A 21,661-nucleotide genomic window follows, 5' to 3' on the forward strand; every position below is an offset into this window, starting at 1 on the left:
AACGATCAATTTTATCAACGATATCATATTGAAATTTGATAAATTTACGTGTTTTCAATTCACAATAGTAATATATTGTGATTAAGATGAAAATAAAAGTAGAAAGGGGTCATAAATAATGGCACGAGAAAATCTTTGATATTATTTCAACAATTTATAAATTAAATTTGTCATTTACAATTACATAAAAATTGTGCCCCTACATTAGAGATACCGACAATTTCAGTAATGCGAACTACTCGTAATTGAATATATTTTTAGTATTTGTGTTCTGATTATTTTACATTAACAATTTCATAAAATTTGTGCCCATATATGTAAGATACCGACAATTTCAGCGATATGAACTAATTGAATATTTATTTTTTTTTTCAGAAAATTCAACAACTTAAGGTTTAGGTAAGTCCTTAAATTATTTTTTTGTTTATTTACATAATACAGAATTGAAAGTCTTTTTTGTTGCTAGATTGTGATGAAAATAAGCGTTCAGAACAGGGTTGATACTTTTGTTCTTTTTAACTAAGCAAAGATCCCCGCGATAAATTTTGTATCCATTTGAAACTAAAGTAAAATATCAAATTCTATGTGTAGAAAATTCTTAGAATTCAACTCAAAATCATCAAGTAATTTTATTGATTTATTGTTTTCTCGATACAGTTTCAAGTTCATAAAATTAGGCATTGCTAAGTTTTTTGCTAGTAAAGGGTGATTTGTTCGATATTGTTTTTTGTGGCAAAGCTTGTTAAACAGTTGACACAGGGTTCCTGTTCTATTTCAGCAGTCGCCGTCAACATTTGAATGAACTAATATTCAGATATTAAATTACATGGACCGTACTTTGCATTTTTCTGAATTTTATGTGTTTGTCATTGAAAATTTTTCCTTACTTAAAAAACTAACTTTTAGAACGAATGGAAGGAATGGATAAAGAATTGCAATGGTCTTCTAAGCTTCAGTAAATGTGATAATATAAGCTCATTTAGTGTCATTTCAAATATGGTAATTAAAAACCCTAGTTCATGTTGTTTTCTATTCTGAGAGGAATAGGACGCAAAAAAGATTTGGCTTGAGGTATTGGTATCACGATTGTCACTCGAGCCAAAAAACATCTACCAAAATGTAGAGAACATTTTAACAAAAGTTTGCTTCTATAGAAAATTTTATCAAAAATTTATTTCTATAGAAAATTTTGTAAAAAATTTATTTCTATAGAAAATTTTGTAAAAAATTATTTCATTATTGTTGCTTTGATTTCAGCTTAAAACCATGCATTAAATAAACTACAAGTGTAGCTTAACCAACAGAGGAAAAGGCTCAAGTGTAGTTCACTTTGGGTTTAGTGAAGTGCCCGAATTTATTAGTTGATAGTTTTGCTGCAAGTAGAGGATGCTGATGAGGAATGTGGTAATTCCGAAACAGCTGTCCATCCAACCGTCCTGCAGTCTATACGGCTTTGCCCAAATGGAATTGATAGGCATACCTTTCCTCTGTTAGTTAAGTTGCACATGTAGTTTATTCAATGCATGGTTTTAAGCTGAAGTCAAAACAACAATAATGAAATAAATCAAAACAACAATAATGATTGAAGAATATACCAACAATAACAAACAAAATGGAAAAATCTATTTCTATAGAAAATTTTGTCAAAATTTTTCTATAGAATATTTTGTTAAAATTTCATTTCTATAAAAATTTTGTTAAAAAAGAAATAATTCTATAAAAATTTTGTTAAAATTTTACTTCTATAGAAAATTTTGTCAAAATTCTTTTTCTATAGAAAGTTTTGCCAAAATTTTGTTTTTATAGAAAAATTTGTCAACATTTTATTTCTACAGAAAATGTTGTGAAAATTTTATTTCTATAGAAATTTTTTCAAAATTTTATTTCTATAGAAAATTTTGCAACATTTTATTTCTATAGAAAATTTTGTAAAAATTTTATTCCTGTAGAACATTTTATTTTAAATTTTATTTCTATAAAAATTTTGTTAACAAACCGGAAAATTTTATTTCTATAGATAATTTTATCAAAATTTTATTTCTGTAGAAAATTTTGTAAAAATTTTATTTCTATAGAAAATTTTGTCAAAATTTTATTTCTATAGAAAATTTTGTCAAAATTTTATTTCTATAGAAAATTTTGTGAAAATTTTATTTCTATAGAAAATTTTGTCAAAATTTTATTTCTATAGAAAATTTTGTCAAAGTTTTATTTCTATAGAAAATTTTGTCAAAATTGTATTTCTATAGACAATTTTATCGAAATTTAATTTCTATAGAAAGTTTTATCAAAATTTTATTTCTATAGCAACATTTTATCAAAATTTTATTTCTATAGCAAAATTTTATTTCTACAGAAAATTTTGCGAAATTTTTGTTTTTATAGAAAAATTTGTGAAAATTTTGTTTTTATAGAAAATTTTGTCAAAAACTTATTTCTATTGAAAATTTTGGCAAAATTTTATTTCTATAGCAAAATTTTGTCAAAATTGTATTTCTATAGCAAAATTTTGACAAAATTTTATATCTACAGAATTTTTTTTTTCAAAATTTTATTTCTACAGAAAATTTTGTCAATTTTTTGTTCTACAGAAAATTTTGTCAATGTTTTTTTTTCTACAGAAAATTTTGTCAAAATTATATTTCTATAGAAAATTTTGCCAAAATTTTGTTTCTATAGAAAATTTTGCCAAAAATTTTTTTCTTTAGAAAAATTAGTCAAGATTTTATTTCTACAGAAAATTTTGCCAAAATTTTATTTCTATTGAAAATTTTGTCAAAAATTTATTTCTTTAGAAAATTTTGTCAACAATTTATTTCTATAGCAAAATTTGCAAAATTTTTTATCTATAGAAAATTTTGTTAATATTCATTTCTATAGAAATTTTTTTCAAAATTTAATTTATATAGAAAATTTTGTCAAAATGTTATTTCCACAGAAAATGTTGTCAAAAATTTATTTCTATAGAAAATGTTCTGAAAATTTTATTTCTATAGAAAAAACTTTCAAAATTTGTAGTTTGTTTGTTGAAGAGGAATATTTTGCAAAATCTACCAAAATATTAATAATTCTACCTGAGCAATCCTGAAGCGTTTGTTTTCAATAATTGATTTGAATTTAACAGAGAATTTTCTAAAACTTATTTGAGTTTTGTAAATGAGTACTTGAAGTACGTTAGAATTGTAATAGAATTACCTCACTTAATTAAAATGACTTTGTCATAGAAACTTTGTTGGCATTCTTTCTTGCATCAACGCCTCACTGGTAAGGATCTCAGCTTTTTAATAAAACTTGTCTTTGAATTCAAACTGAAACATCACTGGGTTTCGTTTTTTTTTATTGTTTTACCTCTTTCTCAAACCTTTGTCTTATCCACTCTAAGCACGGGAGGAGATTCCAAAGGAATTTACAGGTGTACAATATACCTCGTTTAATCTATTGCCGATGTTCTTCCTCTCACTTTTGATTTGTATAGGCCAATAAATGGGAAATTTTATCCCAATTATGTATAGAGTCCCAGACCTATATTTTGATGCACTATGAAAACCTCGGCAAATTTGCTAGGCACTCCTATCCCCATCCTGTGATGGAGGATATAATATTAAATTACAAATATTGCAAACACAAGTGATGACAACCGCCCATATGTTATAAATAAGCTGTTGTCATTTGAGGATATGTTATAAAACTGCTTTGATTAATTACTCAGTCTGTTTTTTATTTTTGTTTGAGAAGTAAGGAATGTTGTTATTCGCTTGACCTCTTCCGACTCCAATAATTCTTAACTTTTCTTTTGTTTAATTGCTTCAATTCATAAATTATTTCCTTGTTTGAATTGTCAGGATTAAGATTAATTCTGTCGCAAAAGCATTTGAATTGACTCACTTAAAATAAGGAAATAAAAATACAAATGAAATTTGATCCTATAAATCATTGAGTTGCCACAATATAAAAAAGACAGCTATTCTGCCACCCAGTCAATATTTATTGATTTCTATTTTGTTATTTTCTTTATTGAAATTTAGTTTTGTTTTTTTCTTCACATTTTCATAAAAATGCAGCTGTGTTTTTTGTTTGTTTGAATGGGAATGCGAATTAAGCATTAAATTAATGACAAGAAACGCCAAAAAGGCGTTTATTGGAATTAGCCGTTTATTTCGCTTATTTTTTCTGCTGCCAATGCTTTATGTGGGGGGAGGCTGAAGGCATCATCACATTGTTGTTGCATAAAGATATCAAAAATGAGAAAGAAAAAAATACATCATACCCAACGTCAATATTCACAAATCTAATAACAAAACCAACAAGTGTTCCAAGGCGATTTAATTGAAAAGATGATTAAGTGCAAATAATGCGAAAAACATCGATTGTGAACGTAAGTGTGTGTGAGTATTTGTGCATTAGCATTCTGTCAGTTGTTTGGGTCCAGCCCAACTTTTCAAGAGATTAAAGGCTTTTTTGAAATGTTTTTTTTGGTGTATATTTTGCGTTTTTTTTTTGAATTCAAATAAATTAATAAAATATTTTAATTATTCCGCATGGGATTTGTCTTAAAGTCAATATCCACAAAATATGGCATTTCGATAATTGAAGAAATTATTTGCATTGTCAATTATTTAGAACTGACATATAGCATCACTGTTTTGATGGTGATGGAGAGGAAATTTCCGTATTTTTATACCCTTCACTACTGTATTGTGGTCGATTTGTTTGCAATCCATCGAAATATTAGATACAGGGAGCTAATCACGGCATTCGATATCGAGAACTTTCAATCGAAATCTAAATTTTTCGGATCACGGGAGTCGATATCGACAATTTGTTCGATTGATAAATTGCAATCGTAAAACATTTTCACTTGTTTTTTACATTGTTTTCGTCATATAGGTAAAATATACTAGTTTTAGTTCGAATTGTTGGTAATTTGTAGTAAATTTAAATATAATGAACATATTTTGAATATTTAGGAATAATGCAACTCCAATAAGTTAAACAAAAATTGGTCATAGTCGAGTTCGGGAGCGAGCATCCTATCTTGGAAATGAACCATATACAAAGTGCACATGCTAGATCGATATCCAAGAGATTGTGATCAACCAATTACAGTACCATTCCGTGAAAACATAACGCTTCTGGACCACCTTGTAAGAATTGTGAATGATGAAGGCTTCCACTGGCAAAAAGTTTTAAGACGGCAGACAATTGTAAAGCGATAAAATTGACGTTGACGTGCCACCAAAAATTATTTTCCTCCAAAGGTGACTTTCTAACAGTGCACACAATTTCAAACCCATGTACTTACACCAATAACAATGCGCACTTTTATTCCTTATTTGTCGCCGAATTATTTTATATTTATCTCATCCTCCAATTAGGAAGGAATTCGGAGGAATGTAAAAAGAGATATGGGTCCACAAGATATAATGCAATACAATTTACTTTTTGTTTTGAAATCTGCATTCCATTTTGTGCCGCTAACTTAATTTTGCCATTTCGTTTTGTTCTGCTTCGTTTTTTGCTGTTGGCAATGCTAGAGAAATTACATCAAATTTCGATCGAATGCCGTGATCCAAACTTTTAATCGTATCGACAATTTTTTCGATACGATTATAAATTCGATATCGAATACCGTGATTAGCCCCCAGGGAGATGCTGATATTTAAAGCAACAAATAAAACACCTATATTTTTGAATTTTTTTTTTTTTAAATATTATTGCTCAAAAGTAAAAATATCGGAAATAAATAAAATAAAATGTTGACAAAATTTTCAATAGAAATAAAATTTTGACAAAATTTTCTATAGAAATAAAATTTTTACAAAATGTTCTACACCGAAAAAAAAGTTTACTATTTTTTATGAAAAATGAACTAACCCGTAGTAAGAATCACCATGATTTGGCGCCAAAGATTTTTTTCATCGATATAAGTTCATGATTTTCTTATAAATTAGTTCATGTGTTGCATCGTATTTTAGTTCATTATTACTATGCTGTGGAAAGAATATTGTTAAACTCATTCAAAATATTCCTGCTATCCGGAAAATGAACAATTTTTTGGGAAACCTGTATTAAGAAATTGGTTTGAAATAAACTGTTTGTCGGTATAATTTCCAAAAAAGTAGAGAAATTGAGGAATCAAAGGTACAACAAGCCTGTATACAACTAAGACATTTTTCGTACAAAACAAGTAAATTTTCTATAATCACCAGTATTATATTTCAAAAAATTATTATTATATTACACAAAATTATGGGTTATGATATACAATAAAGGAAATATTTTTATTAGTACGTTGGATGCAGTTACTTGTCGGTAGTTAGTAATTGCTTCTTCAAAAGAGTAATATTCTATGTTATTAGGACTAAACTAATTAATTTACATTTCCATGTTTTCTATTCATATGAAAGATATATGTGGCATAAGTTGCTATATTCAATTGAATTGTCCAATTTCATCGATTTTGGCTAACTTTTGTTGGGCGGATTTGTCTTATAAGCATCTGAAATTGCAAAGTTATACAAAATATAAGAAAAATATTATCAAATTCTATCGTTCATATTGATTTTTAACTTACGGTTTTCAAGAGTATTTCCTAGAGCCAAGAAGGATATCAGCTTAATTAGCATTAAACAGTAAGAATATTCCAAAAAAAAATTACCAATACAAGACCTGTCTACCTGCAAGTGAAAATAATTATTTTTAATAAATTGAAAGTTTGGTTTTATTAAAAACGGACAAAATACCGTTTATAGAAAAACTTACCACATTGAAAAATTCATCCAGTAGGTACATTATTGGAATCATATCCATTGACTAATGGGACGTTTTTGAAATTATTCTCTGAATATATTTGAAATAAAAAATATTATAAAATTAGACATAATTTCCACTTGTCAGTATAGCATTTAGGGTTTAAGGTGGATATTAAGTTCGAGTTTAGAGGCTAAAATCGCAATTTCTCTTTAATAATCCATTATAAAAAAAAATAATCTTTATAAAAAATTTGTTTTGGCCTATTCTCCGTCAAGTTATATTTAAATTTGTATCGAAGACGTATAATTTTATACTTTTCTTAGTGATTTATTTTTAATTTTAGCGGCTAAACTCGAACTTAGTACTCACCTGTAGGAATTGCTGTAACATAAAAAATATAGATTAAAAAAAAATGGTTCAATCTCCAACTTGTGATCCAGATGTATAATAAATATAGATCATCCCATTACCACTCATGTTGTATATTTTTTATGTAAATCAATTAAAAATCCGCACTAATTTTAAACTATTAACAGAAATGTACAGTTCCTTAATCTGTTATTTGTTTTTTAATCAATAAAAAGCGTGTTTGATTACTCTAACATCACATCATTCACTTCTCAGTTTCTAAAATGTTTCGAATAAATGTATTTTCATTAATAAACACCAATACCGCACGTACAATTTTGCAAAATTAAATCCACGTGTGCACTTCATAAATGCATCAACAGAACTGAATGCAGCAATAAAACTCAAAGACACAAATAGTCACAAAGGATACATACCTGACGTAAAGAAAAACAACTCCACACACACACACGATCCCTTTCTGATCTCGCTATTGCAAGAAAACAACTCGCACCACAAAAGATACCAACAACACACAAGAAACATTCCATTGTCTCTAGAATCAAAACAACCAACAACAGCATAAATGACGCAATAACAAACACAAACAATCATACGAGATATACACAAAATGTCTCTAAAATCACCCTCACATGATGCACTCACATTTTCCAGTAGCACGTTTATTGATTATTTGGAATTCTATCTATAAGTTAAGGTAAAATATATACCAAATCTATGAGGAATCTATAAAAAATTATATACACCCGTCAAGGATTATATTAACTACTTTTTATTCTACTTTATCTAAAATTTTCAATGTGAGTAAAAACACTCCAACATATAATAAAAAGGGAAATAATCTGTAGGTAGCCATCGTACGAATCGGTAATGTCGTTAAGTTAATTTTTACTACAAAATTTTTTTTCCATACAAAATTTTTTCTTAGTAAATTGTCCACATTTCGTAGTAAGATTTTTATATTGCCCATGTATTTTTATAATAGAATCAACGATGCATTAACTACTGTGTTGGAAATTTATTTAAGGAAAAATCCTTCTCATTTCGTAGTTAGTGAACTGAAAAACATTTACTGAATTTTTATAAGTTTTCCTTTAGCTAAGTTAATTTTCGTTGTGGTTACGAAAAATGAACAATATTACAGTAAATTTGTTGAACTATGTGAAAGTTCAAATGGTCCTTAAATTTACAAGACACTTTTTTTTCTGTGTATAGAAATGAAATGTTGAAAACGTTTTCTATAGAAATAAAATTTTGACAAAATTTTCAAAATAAATAAAATTTTGACCAAAATTCTATAGTAATAAAATTTTGAGAAAAATTTCTCTAGAAATAAAATTTTTAGAAAATCTTCTCTAGAAATAAAATTTTGAGAAAATTTTCTACATAGAAAATTAGAAATAACATTTTGACAATATTTTCTATCGAAATTAAGATTTGACAAAATTTTCTATAGATATGAAATTTTGACAAAATTTTCTATAGAAATAAAATTTTGAAAAAGTTTTCTATAGAAATAAAATTTTGACAAGATTTTCTATAGAAAAAAATTTTGACATAGTTTTCTATAGAAATAAAATTTTGTCAAAAGTTTCTATAGACATAACATTTTGACAAAATTTATAAATAAATAAAATTTTGTCAAAACTTTCTATAGAAATAAAATTTTGAGAAAATTTTCTATAGAAATAACGTTTTGACAACATTTTATTATAGAAATTTTTAATTGACAAAATTTTCTATAGATATGAAATTTTGACAAAATTTTCCATAGAAATAAAATTTTGACAAAATTTTCAAAATAAATAAAATTTTGACTAAACTTCTATAGTAATAAAATTTTTAGAAAATTTTCTCTAGAAATAAAATTTTTAGAACAGTTTCTCTAGAAATAAAATTTTGAGAAAATTTTCTAAAATAGAAAATTAGAAATAACATTTTGACAATATTTTCTATAAAAATTAAGATTTGACAAAATTTTCTATAGATATGAAATTTTGACAAAATTTTCTATAGAAATAAAATTATGACGAAATTTTTTATAGAAATAAAATTTTGTCAAAATATTCTATAGACATAAAATTTTGACAAAATTTTTAAATAAATAAAAATTTGACAAAACTTGCTAAAGTAATAAAATTTTCAGCAAATTTTCTCTAGAAATAAAATTTTTAGAAAATTTTCTCTAGAAATAAAATGTTGAGACAATTTTCTACAGAAATAATTATTTTACAAAGTTGTCTATAGAAATATAATTTTTACAAAATTTTTATTTTTTTTAAATTTTTTTTTTTTATTTTTACAAATTAAATTTTTTCTATAGAAATAAAATTTTGACAAATTTTCTATAGAAATAAAATTGTGACAACATTTTCTATAGAAATAAAATTTTGACAAAATTTTCTATAGAAGTAGAATTTTGACAAAATTTTCTATAGAAGTAGAATTTTGACAAAAATTTGTATAGAAATACAATTTTGACAAAAATTTTCTATAGAAATTAAACTTTTACACAATTTTCTATAGAGATAAAATTTTGACAAAATTGTCTATAGAAATAAAATTTTGACAAAATTTTCTATAGAAATAATTTTTTGACAAAATTTTCTATAAAAATAAAAACGACTTTAACGGAGGGCCGCAAATTTCCAAAATTTGAGTCCTAAATTTAATAAAAAAATTTTTTGAAGCTAAGATTATAAACTTTCTTTTACTTAAAATTGCATTAATTTAAAGAAATTTGTCCTTAATATTGAGTAAATTGCGCATCCTAATATTTAGGCTGCATAATATTTAATACCATGAAAATAGTTTTTTAAGTGTATTCAAAATTTTCAGATTAGCGTTTATCTTGTAGATAGTGAGGGGCCGTAAACTATACTTCAGAAGGTTTATAGAGGGGCTATAAGTTGTGTTTGTATGAAGTTTCAAGCCGATATCTTTTTTTCTTCGTAAAACGCAAAGATTTCAATAGACGGACATCGTTATATCAATTCAGAAATTCTATTTCATTGAGCTGCAAAGGAAACGACAAAATTAATATACAACCTATGGGGGAGCTTTACATTTTTTTTTAGCAATGAGACTATGTGGGGGTAGTTACGATCGCCATCAACTTAAAAATGTAGATCTGTGTATCTTTGACATTGTATGGAATTATGTATTTGTTTAAATATAAATGAAAATGGCATTTAAATGTTTCCGACGATGACAGTAATATCACACAAACGCATGAAAAGAAAATCCCAACAAGAATTTTAGTCTCATATATTTTTTTTTGTAAAAAATATGGTAAATTATCTGTCATGTGAAATGACAGATTTTGTGTTTTGACTTTATGCACAATTTCTCACAAGGACTATTTTCGCAAATCTCTTAATGAATATGGATGTTGAATGTGTATGAGACTAAAATGGCGTAGGTGTGAATGCATTTTGTTTAGTCAAGTTCAATGGTTTTAAATATAATTGTTTATATTACACTTCCTTCCTTATAAAATTAATATATAAATTAAGGTATTAATTAAGAAATGTATGCGAAACTTATGTTAAGTTTGCCATGGAATCAATAATTCAATAAAATTTAGTCAATGAGATTTTTCATTAACGTAAAGAAAACAACAATGGTAATAACCACAGATAGTATGAAATGTTTCGTTATTAAACCAAAAATTCATTACAATGACTTTGCGAAAAGTTAAATTACAAAATGTTTGTTTAAAAAATTATTATTTTGAAGATTGTCTTTATACTGTAGTAAGTGGTATACTTGATTTTAATAGATATCTAAATTCTTGTACCATTCGAAAGTCCTCGAATATTCCCAACCCATCGATCTTTGAAAAATTTATTTATATGAATTTGCCAAAAATGAAAAAAGTAAGAAATAACAATTAGTGACACACAGGCACAGGGATTTCGTTTAATCATCTTAGTGTTTAGAGATGACTCAACTGTTTATTTAATTTTAGTTGACTTTAGTTTCGGCGTGCTACATAAAAACATGTGTATAAATAGTGTACAACAGGGTGGAACCTCAAATTTGGATAGTAAAAAATGTAACATTGCGTAGTAATAGAAGAATCAACAATAAACCTGGGATTAAATTCATAGAGTTTTTGTTTCTCAACTTGAAAACGGTAATAGATTTTCATAAAATTCGGCTATGTACCCACTCAAGAAGTCAAATCGGGAGATCGGGCTCTTTGGGGGCTATATGAGCATATGGACCGATAAGCACCGTATTCGGCGTACTTATATATGGATCCAAAATATCCCCAGATTTTGAAAATCAGGCAAATCTGATAAAAATTGCGGTGTCTAGAAGACCAAGAAGTCAAATCGGGAGATCGGGCTATATGGGGCTATACCAAACCATGGACCGAGACACATCAATTTCGGCACACATAAATATCCAAAATATCTCTAGATTTTGAATTTCAGACAAATCGGATAAAAATTGCGGTGCCTAGAAGCCCAAGTCTAATCGGGCTATATGGGATAATAATTGGAATATCTACACGCTCAAGACGGGGGGAGGGGGGTGGGTCGGATAGTATGGGGACTATATCAAAATCTAGACCATCTTCGAACATAACTTGACTGCAGACAAAAGACGAATTTATGCAAAATTTTAGCATGATAGTTTTATTATAGAAGACTGTAGCGTGATTATAACAGATAGACGGACAGACAGACATGTTTAATTGATACAGTACAGTTTTTAATTGATTCAGTACAAAATTTAAATGTTGATTGCAAAACTCAATTAATTTTTTCATTAAAAACGTAACTATTTTCAATTACTTTCTTAATTGATTTAGTGTTTTGATTAAAAATTGATTGTTTGAAATAAATATTTAGTTAAAAATTAAAAAATTTGATGAAAAAGTTAATTTTATCAATTAATTTTTTAATTAAAAATTTTTCAATCATTGACTTAATTAAGCTAATGACTATAACAGCTGATAAGTCCCCGGTCTGACACATAGATGGCGTCGCTAGTATTAAATTCATATTATTTTTATATAGTACCAACCTTTAAATGATTCGTGTCAAAATTTGACGTCTGTAAGTCATTTAGTTTGTGAGATAGAGCGTCTTTTGTGAAGGAACTTTTGTTATTGTGAAAAAAGTGGAAAAAAGGTATTTCGTGTTTTGATAAAATACTTTTTTCTGAAGGGAAAAAATATGGTGGAAGCAAAAACTTGGCTTGATAATGAGTTTCCGGACTCTGCCCTAGGGAAATCAACAATAATTGATTGGTATGCAAAATTCAAGCGTGGTGAAATGAACATGGAGGACGGTGAACGCAGTGGACGCTCGAAAGAGGTGGTTACCGACGAAAACATCAAAAAAAAAATCCACAAAATGATTTTGAATGACCATAAAATGAAGTTGATCGAGATAGCAGAGGCCTTAAAGAAATCAAAGGAACGTGTTGGTCATATCATTCTTCAATATTTGGATATGCGGAAGCTCTGTGCAAAATGGGTGCCGCGCGAGCTCATATTTGACCAAAAACAACAACGTGTTGATGATTCCGAGCGGTGTTTGCAGCTGTTAACTCGTAATACACCCAAGTTTTTCCGTCGATATGTGACAATGGATGAAACATGGCTCCATCACTACACTCCTGAGTCCAATCGACAGTCGGCTGAGTGGACAGCGACCGGTGAACCGTCTCTGAAGCGTGGAAAGACTCAAAAGTCCGCTGGCAAAGTAATGGCTTCTGTTTTTTGGGATGCGCATGGAATAATTTTTATCGATTATCTTGAGAAGGGAAAAACCATCAACATGGCGTTATTGGAGCGTTTGAAGGTCGAAATCGCGGCAAAACGGCCCCATATGAAGAAGAAAAAAGTGTTGTTCCACCAACACAACGCACCGTGCCACAAGTCATTGAGAACGATGGCAAAAATTCATGAATTGGGCTTCGAATTGCTTCCCCACCCACCGTATTCTCCAGATCTGGCCCCAGCGACTTTTTATTGTTCTCAGACCTCAAAAGGATGCCGCAGGGGAAAAATTTGGCTGCAATGAAGAGGTGATCGCCGAAACTGAGGCCTATTTTGAGGCAAAACCGAAGGAGTACTACCAAAATGGTATAAAAAAATTGGAAGGTCGTTATAATCGTTGTATCGCTCTTGAAGAGAACTATGTTGAATAATAAAAACGAATTTTGACAAAAAAATGTGTTTTCTTTGTTAGACCGGGGACTTATCAGCCAACCTGTTATCTTGATTAAAAAGTTAATTGTATCAATAAATTTATTAATTGAAAAAAAATTCAACTTCAATCAACTTTTTAATAGGAAATATTTTGGTGATAGTGATTTCTGTGTTTGGCTCGGTCGCGAGTTCGACTTCGAAAAGGGATGTTGCCTGCGCTCATCTAATTACAATTTTTAACATTTTCTCCTTAAATTATTCACACACACACACCGACAAAAAGTAAACTGTTGTATAGGTAGAATGAACTATTTCGCACGAAAATGAACTAAATTTTACTCCACATTTTGAGATTTCCACAAAGCGTTGTTAAAACCAGCAAAATTTAACGCCCTGTTGTACTTTTTAATTGCAGTTCACGAAACTACATTCTCTCATAGAAGAAAAAATTAACTAAAAGTAAAGAAGAACATCATTGGCGCCAAATCAAAGCCATTTTAACCATAAAGTAGTTCATTCTTACTATTTTTGGGAATCGTACAAAAATCTTCTTTTGCTTTAGTTCATATTGAACTTATGTGTGCGGTCTATGAATTTTATACCCACGTTTAATTTTTGAGACATACTTAAAAAAAGTAAAATTTCATTAAGCTGTGGAAAATTTCGAAAAAATGTAAACTAAACTTGTTTAACTACTAGCAAATATTTTTTTTCAATAAAACTAAGTTAAATTTAGCGATAATTTAACAACGGATTTTTTTTTCTGAACAATTAATAATACATATGAACCACCCTAATGTAGCCAAAAATATAACCATGTATGTGAAATAGTCTCTACTTTTATTTATTTAGTTTAGAGAAAGAACTCATCACTTTGTCCATCTGTATGGGATGTATGTTATGGCATAAGAACACCAGTGGTCACATAGCTTAGATTGGACTGGAATGGAATAGACCTTAACCCATAAGTGTCAGTTAAAAATATATTTGACAACGGATAATATTTTTCTCACTAGATTGTATCTGCTTGTAAAATTAGCATCAACTATGACGCTGTTCTTTGCAAAGCGACGTTAGCGTCATTATCCACATTGTTGTTATTGTTGTCAGTAGGGATGCCAATTTTGATTTATTTTTTATAAATGCCATAAAAATTTAAATGGCCATTTGGTCATTCAAATACCATATTGGTTTCTAGAGCGTCCAGACACTGTAATTTGTGTGGAATTATATACAGGGTGGCAGATATGGAATTCAACTAAGTAAAGCGCTAAATTTGTTAATTTTTTTATTTTATTTTTTAAAAGCAAAAAATGTCGGAAATAAAATAATTTTAGATTCAGTTTTAGCTCGGATTAGCTATCTTTGGTGCGGATTATGGCCTTCAAACGGTCGGAAAAGCCATAACATGCTGGACGAAAGTGGCTCTGCGCTATTTTGGCGCAATCCCGTCGAAGCACCGTTTTGAGAAGATCGACACTTTGGTACTTTATGTGGCAACCTTACACTCCGAAATGCCCAGGTACATTATTCCAATGGATTGTCATCCAAAGATTTTCGTGGCCATTCTACAGTAGAAATAAACCGTAGAACTACCTTTTTAACTCGTTCTTGGGTTTATTTCGATAATATTCGGCATTTATTTTGAATCCACGGTCGAGGAATACGAGCGGGGAGCGACCCACATCGAATCGTTGACGAGAAAACGCGATCATTTTGTTTGTTCACAAACTGCTAAATTTTGGAATGGCTTCTCATTGAAGAAAGCCAAATTTGGTAACCTACCATTTTCGAGCAAGCGAAGAAACTCCTTGGTTTTTTTTTCAACCCAAATTTGTTTGTGCATCGGTGAGCTTTTTGGAACTTCAATGGCTTTAGTCAAAGATCATTTTTCAGTATGTGTTCTCGCGATATGATCAGCTCACGAAGAAGTTTTCTACAACTACGGCGTGAATTTCGATTAAATATGGCTTTTACTTTTCGGATCATTTCGGTTTGGTTACCATCTTTTTTATCCACTTTGTGGACGTGATTCATCACTGCCACACTGTTAGAAAAATATGTTTTTCATATGTTCCGATATAAACAAAATGTGTTTCGGGCACAATTTTAAAACACAATATATTTAAGTGCAAACATGTAATGTTCCTAAACTAACACTAAATATTTGGGACATCTATGTTAATATGTTAGAATATATTATGTTTGGGGCATGAATGTTTCATAAAAATCATATGTGTGAATGCAAACTTATATATACCCAGCGGCGTAGTTCATGTGCTTGGAAGGCGTTTTTCCAGGCCTGTCTAGGCATTACAGAGGCCTGCTTAGGACATTACACCTTCCTTTCCATTTAACATAGGGTGAGATTGGAGGGCAAGGCCTTCTTTGTAGCTTACATAAAAGGGCGTTCACCAGCCCTCTAAACAGAAGGAGTTCTACAGGGGTGTATATAAGAATTCCTACATAATTACTGAAAATAAAACCACACCTTCGCTCCTTCTTATTACGGGCATGTTGCAGCGCTACGTCAAGAAGGTGTTCTGTAGTACAGGGCGGTCTTCCCTATACGTTCTCAAAAGAATGACTTTATCATTATTAGACATAGTTATTGTTTTAATTCAGATTTATTGTTACAATAAGAAGTTTCGAGTTCAAACATAGATAAATAAATAGATAATTAATATAAAATTAAAGAAAAAAATATACAAATTTTTAAGTCAGGACTTCTTTCGCCACATTTGTTGTTGAGATCTGGAAGAATTTAAATTCAATAAATTATAGAAAAATAATGGCCCTTTTTGGGAAATTGAAGGCAATCCAATTAGATGCTAGTATATTTGTAAGTGGGATTTTATAAAACGAGCGATTGACTTAGAAAGGCATTGAAAATGCATTTTAATTATAATTAAATAGCTCCTTCTGCATAACACCCATGCTGTAAGTTTAACTTTTCACAATTTCACAAATTTAAAAACACAAAACAAGGAACGCGTCTGTACTTCACAAAATCAAAACTGAACGAACGAATGGCGTGAATTGGAGTCCGCAAAATTATTATGCACTTTTATTATCGTTTATTAACATATGCAAAGATAATTAATGAAAATATTTTCTGACATAAATATTTTCTGTCATAATATGAAATAACCACTTGACTTCCAAAGGCATTACAAATGCATTCTAATTATAAATGAATAGGGATGTAAACAATTTTAAAGTTCTCTTTTAAACGAGAGCACAAGACAACTCTCTTGCTACATAATTTTAACACCCATGCTATACAACTTCTATAAAGAAGGCAAAGAGAATGTCTGGGTGTATAAAATGAAAAAGTAAATGAAACGCAGGTCTGACTTTAGAATGCCTACGATGAATGTAAAATCAGTACACATGCATGTCTTATAAACACAACTCCTTCCAATTTAAGGCATTTAACATGCCTGAATTTGTAAGGTCCTTCTCGATTCCGCCGCTGGGTATATTTATAAATTTCGACTAAACATACATATGTTTTGATATTTTATTCAAAGCGACAAATAGAGTATAGAGAAAGAAATAGAGATGGAAATAGAGATGGAAAAATTTAATATAGTATAAATATAAATGTGTAAATTAAAAAAAAAAAGTGTTCGGCCGGAGCAGGGATTGAACCCACGACCCTTTGCATGCAAGGTGTATGTATATTTCTGTTAAATAATGTTATGTTTGCAGGGGCTCGTGGGCGCTGCAAACTATGTTATATAAATGTAACTTATAACGATAATTATCTACTGGTGACTATAACAGCTACGTAGTCCAGTGGATAGTGTGTTGGCTTACAAACTGTATGGTCCTCGGTTCGATTCTCCGTGCAGGCGAAAGGTAAAATTTAAAAAAATTTATAAAAGTGAATAATTTCTTCAACATTATTTGTATTACAGAAAAAGGTGCCAAGAACTAAAATATTTCGTGGAATTGAAAATTACGAGTATGTTGGGCAATGAGCACAATCGTCTTTGGGAAAAATTCTTCCAAGCATATAATATTTTTGGGCTCAAAATGCTTCCAAACTTATAATATGTTCACATAAAACAAACATATTAATGTTTCGGCAGTATCCAATAATATATGTGCTTCCTGCAAAATATGTTTGGAACATATGTTAAAGAAGCGATTTTTTTTGAGGGTGCAGTATCACGTTAACGTACAATGGCACAAGGAACGAAAGATTTAATCTCATTTAAATGCTGCTGTGCTATAATTATAGCCACTTGTAGTTTCCCAGTCAATTATAAAGCAATCACACCATAACGCTTGTTCTAAATGCAATAGATCAGAGCGCTTTAGTAAGCTTGTAAATGTGTAAACGATAAAAAAAAAAGTGTGAGAAAAAATACAAAAATAATACGAAATAATATCGGCTATAATTTTTGTTTGAATGTCCAGTTACTACACGCTCACAAAAAATCGCTTCTGTAACATATACTCCCAAACATATTTTGCTTCAAGCATATACATTTTTGGGTATTGCCCAAACATTTATATGTTTGATCTCTACCAATATATAATATGTTTGAAAGCATATTGGTCTAAACAATATATGTTTGGGTAGTCTAAGTTCCAAACATTTTGTATTTTTGCATCCAAATTCAATAATGTTGTCTTCCAAAAAACAATATGTTATTATGTGACCATATAATATGTTTGGAAGCATTTTGCACCCAAAAATATTGTATGCTTAAAAAAATTCTCCCAAACAATATTGTGCTCAAAATTTTATTTATTTATTTATATATTTACAATCGTAATGAATTATGAAAATAAACAGGTAATATAGGTGCTAACAACATAGGTTTTCGACCTGAATGCTCAAAATTTTGTTTCTGCCCAATTGTATATTCCCCGACATCTTTCTCACTTCCACGAAATTTTTTAGTTCTTAGCACCTTTTTCTGTAATACAAACATTGTAGAAGAAATTACTCAATTTTATGATTTTTTTTATTTTAATTTTACCTTTTGCCGGACGGGGATTCGAACAGCGGACCACACAGTTTGTAAGGATCAAAGAAGTAGCTGTTCAATTGCCCAAGGAAAAATAAAATGTTAATTTTGTAATAACAAGCAACAACCACCAACTTAATTCAATATCGCTCCCTGTTAAATAGCGCTCCAAGCTACTAAACACATATATGTTTATAGGCTATTTCTAAATTAATATATGTTTGCATCCAAGCATATTATATTTACAAACATTTTATGTCCCAAACATAATATGTTCTAACATATTAACATATATGTCCCAAACATGTTATGCTAGTTTATGAACATTATATGCTTGCACTCAAAAATATTGTGTTTAAAAATTTGTGTTCCAAACATAAAATGTTTATAGCCAAACATATGAAAAACAGTCTTTTTCATCCGTGTAGACATACAGTGGAAAAATGGTCTCAAAATTTCGTATTTTTCATTTATTGTTAAAGAAATTTATAAAAATGCATTTGGAAAATATTTCTAGCTTACTAGGATTAAAAGCTCTACTTTAAAATAACATCGATAAATAAATCTAAATAAAATGGGGAAACCGAGTTTGGTTTCGTTTTCGAATGTCCTACTAAGTGGACATCGGTAGTCAAAGGGTTAAGATAAAAACGCTTCAAATAGAGGCTAAGACTTTTTGCATCATTGGTTTCAAGTTGTGTAGTACCTCTTGTAAATGGATTGTTAAACTGACATTTTTTAATATCGTACGTGAATTACTTTATTAATATACCGTAAAAACATTAGCGTAGCTAGACAATTTTCCTAGGGGGGGGGGGGGCTATAGCCCCCCTAGCCAAAAATTAATAGACTAAAGTTAGAGGTATGCTAAAATTAATGTTTTATTTTATAAAAATGAATAAAAAAATCAGACTTCGACATACTCGTACATAACTACACAGTCTCACACAAGTTTACATACGATTAAAGAATTTGTATTTTCTTTAAATAATAAAATATTATAAACTATGCATATATATGCTTTAATTTTAGTACAATTATTAAAAAAAAAAAAAAAACAAAGAATTTGTTAATTTGTTAATAACAACCATAAGCATGTTTCGTTAGAAGGTTAAAAACTCAGGGGTATGTAAACTTGTGTAAGACTGTGTATACAATTAATTTATAAAAAAGCAACTAAAAGTAGTTCCACACTTTTCCCAGAAAATTTTTCTGGGGAGGTCTAAGCCCCCTCCCCAGAGACCTTCCTACGCTTATGCGTAAAAATATAATAAAAATCGATATATGGGATCTGTATACTAAATTTAATTTCATTGAAGATGTGCCCTTAAAAATTTTCTTTATTTTAAAGAAGCGCATCTTTGACTCGAACTTAATACGAAAATCCTTAAGCGAAGATCAAAATCTTTGGAACTAAGTAAATTTTTTTTAGTGTGCAGGTATTTGGGTTCATAAAAAAATATGACAAATTTGGTTTATATGGGTGTTAGATTTAACATATTGAGGTTATAGACCAATCATCTAATTTCCCAGAAACTGGAAGTAAAAATTCACAATCTTATTCGTGCTCCATCGGATTCGAAATAACTATTTTTTATCTTCTTGCGTCATCTCTAACTGAAATTCTCGTTTATTCTATATTTTTTGGTTTTTGTATTCAAATTAATTGGCTGGTTGGCTAATTTTTGAGAATATTAATAAAAAATAACAATTTAGAAATATTTTTAATGAACGAAAATCCCTTTTTCTCATTCATTTTCATTGTGCTTTGAATTCACTTGTGGAATGCTTGTTTATCATATTTTTTTTTGTGTGGGGAGGTTGGTACTGGCTCTCTTTCGGATTTGTTTTCATTCCAAACAAAATGGGGTCACTTAGTAACCTCGAAAATTATGGAAAGTTTTCCGACCAATAAACTCCCTCCCGCCATTCAACCAAATGCCTCCAAATCACAAAAAAAGGTTACCACGAAATGGTTTGGCCCCTATAACTGCTTTCATTAAAATTAAAAGCTAATTATGAAAGGATAATAATATTGTTCACTTTTCTCGGTATTTGTTGACCTTTTTAGGTCGGGTGGTTGTTTAGTTTTTATTATTGCATCGGTTTGGGATTGACACAGCCAGCATTCATCACAAGAGAAGGCCAACAAAAAGACATGTTGTCTTGATGTTGGCGGATGTCATTTGTGGTCGATGCGTCGGGTCTATTGTCATAACACAAATTGGGAATATGTTGAGCAGATAATTAATGAGCTGTTTTTTGCTGGAATTTTTTTGAAAATCGTCCAATTAAATAATGTGACAAGAGAAGAGAAAAAGGGTCATATAGTCTGGCCAAATTAGGGTGTTGTCTTTCGGAGACAGGTATTCGTTGTAGTAGGCTGAGAAACAAAAATAGTGGGTTCACCTATTATTCCATATTGAACATGAATCTTTAATCTATATATAAAATCTGAACTATATTTGTTTGTATGTTCCGGGTATGCTCGGAAACAGCTGAACCGAGAACGTAGAGTGTGATGGTGAAAATAAAGCACATCACAGTTTGATATCTGGTAGGGAAAATTGCATCAAAGTATTCCGATTTGCTTGAAATTTTCAGGAAAGTCTCGCTACTTTATTTTTCGATAATTGGTCAGGGAGGAGGACCTCCCCATTGCCCGATTTGTTTTTAAATTACATTGAAAAAGCTAAACTTCAAATGTAAAGAGGACGTGAGGGATGGGATAACCAATTTTTGATATTTGGAGTGGGTACTTCCTTTGCACGACCTTTATCAAAAATGGAAATAAGTTCTCCAATGTGCTTGAAATTTTCATGGATGTTTTGGGGATGTATTCTAAAAACAAAGATCCGCTACCTTGTTTTCCGATATTTGGTCGGGGAATGGGATCTCCTCCTACACGACTTTTGTTTTAAATACAATGGAAATTACTAATTAATTTCTCCGCTGTACTTAAAATTTACAGAGAACGTGGGGGAGGTTATGGAATTAATATGGGTGCAATTGTTTGATATTTGGACGGCGAGGGGAATCTCCCCATTGTCCGAATTTTTAAAAATTTGGCTGAAGTTCTTCGATGTGGTGGGAGACCTCCCCTTTGCCCGACCTTTTTTGTTGGGTGTGGAGTCTAGAAAAAAGATCCGCTACCTTGTTTTCGATATTTGGCGGAGGATTGGAATCTTCTTTTATTCGATTTTTTTTAAGTAAAAAAATTAAACTTCTCCGATTTACTTGGAATTTAGAGAGGACGTTTGGGTAGGTTGTGAAATTAGAATGGGGTACCTGATGTTTCGATGTTTGTACTTTTTTAAAGTACAGTGAATAAACTAAACTTACATTTGCAGAGAACGTGGGCGAAGTTTTTGAAAATAAAATATTT

The 21,661-nt window shown here is 29.8% G+C and overlaps 1 protein-coding gene across 3 annotated transcripts in view; it reads left to right on the forward strand.

Annotated features, from left to right (window-relative positions):
* Positions 1-21,661, forward strand: part of LOC142226655 (dnaJ protein homolog 1) — a 109,139-nt gene that overhangs the window by 26,026 nt on the left and 61,452 nt on the right. For all 3 annotated transcript variants that reach the window (XM_075296763.1, XM_075296765.1, XM_075296764.1), the window contains exon 2: positions 376-399. The gene's annotated coding sequence lies outside the window, so the exon portion shown is untranslated. The remainder of the gene's footprint in view (positions 1-375; positions 400-21,661) is intronic.

This window comes from Haematobia irritans, chromosome 2 (genome assembly GCF_050003625.1).
Source record: "Haematobia irritans isolate KBUSLIRL chromosome 2, ASM5000362v1, whole genome shotgun sequence".
Lineage (NCBI taxonomy): Eukaryota > Metazoa > Arthropoda > Insecta > Diptera > Muscidae > Haematobia > Haematobia irritans.